Here is a 6,240-nt window from a genome sequence, read left to right on the forward strand (position 1 = left end):
GAGCTGCTTTGCAGACCATCAGTGAGTATTTCTCAAAAGTGTCTCATACTTTCCACAGATATGGTGAAAAAACTGAACAGATGTCAGGGCACTATTGAGCAATTAGCATGATGTTAACTCCAGGTAAAATTCTCAAATCCAGAAATCATTAAAGAATCGTTTCATGGCATGTAAATTAGCAGAGAAAATTGAGAATTGGAGGCGAGGGGAGAGTATGGCTAAAAGAAGATTCTGCATAAAGATAAAAGTGATTTCTTTTCCACGGGTGTCTGCTACAGTAAATTGAATTGTTGTATTTAACACTTCTGTAGCACAGAGAAGCATGTGTTAAAGTACTTATTGCCAAATAAGAACTTTTTAAGACAAATTTTTACTGTCTCATCAAATTCCTGGTGAGTTCTGCAGGAAATGGTTCTACAGGAACAGTTTAACATTTTTTGTGTTCTGGAAATATGATGCATAAGATAGTGCCGATAAAAACCTGCACCATGACAAATATTAGTCAAGTGACAGATAACAATGGAAACAGGGAAATGATAGAGGCTATGTGATAAATGCATTGCCTTCAGGCAAAATGCATTAAGGGTGGTAATGAGCTTGCATGGGGCTTTACTATCTCAGTGAAGACAGTGCTTGAATGGAATTTCGACAGAGATTTAGATGCCGTTTCTCCATTGCAGCATGAGCTTTGATGTATTAGTGCCAAAAAGTCTCATGTGACTTGTGATACATACAAGGGAGAATAGAGGAAAGATACTTTGTCTGCAGAGGTTAATGAGACAAGTTATTGAGTCTACATTTAAAGATAGGTTGAAATTTGCAGGGACAGTATTAGAAGGGACTGCAGATTTCCAAGGTCAGCAGGCTGATGAGGATGTTGTTCCATATATGAGCCTGTGACACCTCATGGACGCATGCAGGGGAGCCAGCTGACACCAAACTTGAGAAAGGAAATGCTGTGTTTGAAGAACAGTTGTATATGACACCGAGATAATCAAGTTTATAAAAGTAACAAATAACCTTGTATTCCGAGGGTCTTGCCTGCTTCCTGCCTTGGCAGATGAGTATAAGGAGTGTAACACAAAGACATTCTGGCTTTACAAGTTCTGGTTGCTTTCTGACTTCCAAATTGAGATGGGGCTGAGTATTTCTGTAGTGCAGTTCATAGTAAAACATGCTTTGCCTGAAGGAATATTTTTCATTTGTGTTATTAACATGGATTTAATTTTAGTCATTTGGAGTTACTGAAAGGCTGGAATTAGCCATCTGTCCTCTTCTGTTGTTTAAATGGAGCATTCACCTATTCAAATCCAGGCCTTTGTCTCCCAAGTCTTTACTATTGTGGTCATTCAGGTTCCCAGGGGGACCTGTCATTCCACTGCTTTGTATCATAATTTATTTGCGATTAGCATGTTTCACAGCCATTTTGTCATCACTTCTGGACTCTCAAAATGGCATTGAAAACTCAGTAGTTTTAGAGGCACCCAGTCTGATCTGATCATGCAGCCACAGCCCAGACTACTGCAGTATGAGTTTTATTTTTTATTCATGACAACAAAAGGTATCATGTTTCCCAGATGCCTCCTCTCTTAGGTTATATCCTTATAGCAAGCAAGATAGGTAACAGTGACACACCCTGATGCAGAAAAGTCACCTGCTATTCATCTGGGCCAAATGAGACAGCAAGGTTTTAAGATGAATCAGAAGGATTTCTAGTGGCATTTTCTAGAATATTGTTTGATGCAGAATACCTGTCAGAGGCCCCTCAAGCTGTGAAGTGTCGCTTCTCCTGGGATCTGAGGATGCACCCATTCCTTCAAAAGAGCAGCAAATACTATTTTTTAGTACTTCTAACATTACTAGCTGCCAGACCAGTTTTCGTGTTGTTCATGAAGAAGTTTGGGAGGAGTGGCCATTGCTGATGGAGGTGTAACTAGTATGACCCCATTTCATTCTGGTGCTGCTGGAAGCAGTGACAGCAGGAATGGGGGGAGACCTAGCTGGCAGCTCATGGCTTTGTATCCAGCAGTTAAATTTAATTTATCTAAATTCCCTGAAACGTCTGCACAACGGAAGGGCCAGGTTCAGAGGCAAGAACTATTGGTAGGACCCCAATAGTTCTGACTTCTAATACCTTAAGTTAGCACAGACTTAACCCTCAAATTTCAGTTGCAAATGGAAAATACTCAATAAGGATCTGGTTTATTGAGGATGCCTCTGTGCTGAGGATGCTGCTGAACATGTGAGAAGAAAGGGAATGCATGATGCAGGAGATGTCTCAGATACCAGTATATCAGAGAGAGAGCAAGCATGAGCATCCAGTCTAGAAGCATGAAAACCTTTAAAATTCAGTTAGTTACATGGGAGAGGAGTTCCCAAAATTCGTCCCAAAGAGTACATAATGACACTTCTTCCTGTGCTTACATTTCCAAAGAGGGAATAGGAACAAAATGGAAAAATAAATTCTTGTTTTGCTGAAAAAAAATGAGTTGCTTCTGGGTCCATTTCCCTGTTTTCTTCACCCTGATTCCAAGCACAGCAAGTCTCAAACCTTTTGGCTTCTAACAAGGCTTGACAGCACAGAAACAGAAAATCCTTTGTCTCTTCTGGCAGATCTACCAGAACATTATGTATTGAAAGAAAAAATTACACAAAACCATTCCAACTAAACCAATAAGATTTTCAGGAAGTAAACATGATGCTTCATGCAGAGGACTATATTGCAGTTCAGAGGATCCTTTAGGAGCATCTCCAGTTGAGCCTCACTTCTGTGCTAAACATACAATTACAGTCTCTTCATGAATCTCAGGGCTGACTAGGTCATGTGTAATTGTATGGCAGGCCACACTATCTGTCACTTTGGAAGTCACTCTGGGATTGTCAAGAAAAGACAAGTACAGTGGGTACCTAATGTTATGGAACTCCAGTAAGTGTCTTGACATTTTTCAGCGTTAATGACTGCCTTGTTTTATTTGACCGTTTGTGCCAAGGGGAAAAATCTGTTGTAATAAAGTAAAGAATAGCTTTATTCTTATTTTAAATTCAAATATTGTAAAGAATATCTATCTTTCATTAAGAAAAATAGGTCTGACTTGAATGTATGACAGATAGGCTGACCTGTTTCATAGAAAAGCCTTGGAAGTCTGAATGCCCATGAGCACAGATTGTTCTCCTTGGTGAGGAAAGCCTCCTCAGCCTGAGTTCCTACTATGTCTTGAGAAAGGACCAGGGGAAATGTTTCAACCAAGGAAAATTCCAGCAAAGGCAATTCTGGTTACATCATGGGAAAGCATTTTTCACTTTGAGAGTGACTGAGCATTGGCACACGAAGATTTTGCAACCTTCATCCCTAGAGATATTAAAACTCTAAATATGACCCTGAGCACTTAGTCTCAGGGTCTGAGTCTGTTAAGCAGACTTAACTTTGGCTCTGAAGGTCACCTCTATTGGTCTATGAAGGCCCATCTCTGCCATCTACCTGTACAGTGAACACAGCACTGCTAGCAGAGTTAATGCTTTCTATTGCATGACAAACTATTTCTGTGCAAGTCTTTCTGCTGAGGTTAGCTTTTGCCACACAAGCTTAATAACTCTGTGTAATTCTACAGATAATTGAATCACTGTAACTCTGCTAGACAAGAAATGCATGTGTTGCAGCATCCATATGGCCACTTAACATCTCTGCTCAAGAAAGTCAAAGCATCAGCCCATTGATTAATCTAAGAGCCACCACTACAGACCTAATATTCCTGTCAGATTGTGTTAGAGGGACTGTAAATGAGTTTGAAACCAAACAAATCTTTTCTAGTTGTTTCTGAAGGGCTGAAGCTGTGAGTTTCATTAGAAATCAGTGTTTTCAGACATCTCATGTATAGCTTGCGAGTCCACCTCAGCTTCCCCTTTTGGTGTCTTGCTTTACTAAGTCACTGAATATAGAAGCTTTCCTCATTCAGCTGCTTTGGGCTATACTGGCTCTCTTCTACCATTGAACAGGAGAGTTTGCCTTAAACTCCAATAAACACATTGTGTAAGGCCAGCCTGGCTTTGCCTGTGTTTTAGTAAAGCTTTCAGAAGTGTTGATTTTAAAGGATATTTGAGAAGTGGTGGAACAAGACTAAGAGAGCAGATATTGAGGGAGTTGAAAAGTACAGCAGTGTATGTACACCAAGGGAAACTCTAAAATGAAGGGAAAAATACCAAGAGTGTGAGTGAAGTGGTATACTTATTAGATGTTGTAGATCTCTACTAGTTTGGTTGTTTGTTTCAGGTTGGTGGAAGCAAGTCTGGCTGGAAGGGGGAGCCTGCACATCCAGGCAGCTGTAGTGGTACCTGCATCCCTGGGGGTGCTGGCTGATGGGACAGGGTTCTTCAGCCCTGTCCTGATCCTCTCCTTTCAGCTTGGTCAGTCTGGGATGGCAGTGCAATGCACCAGAGTATTTGTACACAACGGCAGGCAGTATTTTTCTTCAAAGATACAGTCTGGTTGATTTTTTTGCCTGATTTCATATTGCTGTTCTATTTTTTCAAATGCTTATCTAGATTTCATTAAGGAATTGATTATTTTGAGGGTGGGGTTGGAAAACAACTTGTGTACGGCAGTTGCCACCAACCCGGTTTGCTCTTCTGGAGTTTCTTAGCCTGAGTTGCTAATGGACAACATAAAGACCCTCATTAGCTGAATAATATATAAGATTACCTTTATTTGTACCATGATAAAAAAATGGAACTGCTTTGCTAAAAAAAAAAAAATCACAACAATAAATTGAAATTTTTTTAGAAAGGGGCATCAAGGTGACAGAGGTTTAGAAAGAGTTGGACTGACCTGCTTCCTAATAATGAGTAAACAATGAAAATAGATGACAAATACCTGTATAGTACAAATATCCATATGATCAAGAAGGTTTTTTATGGAATACGTGGAAGCAGATGAGAGAGACTTGGGAAGAAATTAAGGGTGAGTTCATGAAAGCTGTTTGTTGGAAGAGCTATTGAAAATCCCAAGCCTGGGGTTGGCCCCACATGCCAGGGGGTTTCTTTGCAGGGGAGAGGGACGCAGAAATACATTTTATATTTCATAGTTTAGCTTTTGTAGCCCTACAGTTTTTATATTCCCCCATCACAGCACTAGTGCAGGGCATGACCCTAAGGCATCAAGAATTATTGCTTCTTGGTAATAGCTAAGGCAGTGATAACCACTAGATGCCACTGTGCCATTTCTCTGTGTAAGACTACATGTCCTTTGCAGACCCGAGAACAGCATGTTCCTTTCAGTGGCAGTCTTGATGCCTTTTAGCTCACAGGGATCTCAGCAGAACACTTGGAGATATGTGTGAGTAGCTTTGTGTACATAGAATCCAATAGAGACTTATGACAGCACTGATAGAGAAGACAGCAGTGGCCATTACTCTCTAAGAACTTCACAATATTTTTCTATAAGCTCCTCTTGATCAGTACTCAGCCTGAGTTGCCACTTGCCTGTGACTGTGAGTCACTGGGGACAGTCAGTAGAACCTACATTCAGGGCTGCTGAATAGGGTCACAAACACACAAAAGCTTTGTAATGCTCCTAAACATTATTAAAACAAAAACCCCTATAGATGGCACCCTCTACTGTGTTCTAACAGATTGTCACCTAATCAGCATTGCTTCATGTTGCTTCCTTTGTGATGTTACCTCCTAGTGATGTTACCAGTGCTGTTGTATGCAACTTCTTTAATCACTATTAAATCAAAAAGCGTTAATGAGGTTTACAATGTTCTGGTGAGGATAAACCACACTATCCCTAAGCTAAGAGCTTCCTCTGGGCTGAATGTTTCTTAGAGAAGATTTAGGGCGTTAGCCCTTAGTTTGCTTTGGAATATACTTTCTTGGGTCCCTACAGCTATGGTTTTGTGCTTCTTCTCTTAAACTGACCCTAAACTTAATCCTAGAGTGTCCCTTGGACAGGGTTGCCCAAACCTTCTCCCAGTTATACCATGTCCAAAGAAGATACTTTTTGCAGACCTTTCTGTCATCTTCCATCCCTGCTCTCATTGTGGTCCGTGACTCTCAGATCTAGTCCTGTCCCAAGCAATAAGCCATAGGCCAGCTATCCTTCCCAGTCAGAATTCTTTGGATATGAGCTCTGCTAATACCACTGCTTTACTTCAGTATTGGGTTGAGAGGAAGTGTAGTGGCATGGCAGGAGCTGCTGAAACGATCACCTTCCTGAGAGCTTTGTCTCTACAGAAAGGGGATAGC

The sequence above is a fragment of the Parus major genome, chromosome 3 (assembly GCF_001522545.3).
Source record: "Parus major isolate Abel chromosome 3, Parus_major1.1, whole genome shotgun sequence".
Taxonomy (NCBI): Eukaryota; Metazoa; Chordata; class Aves; order Passeriformes; family Paridae; genus Parus; species Parus major.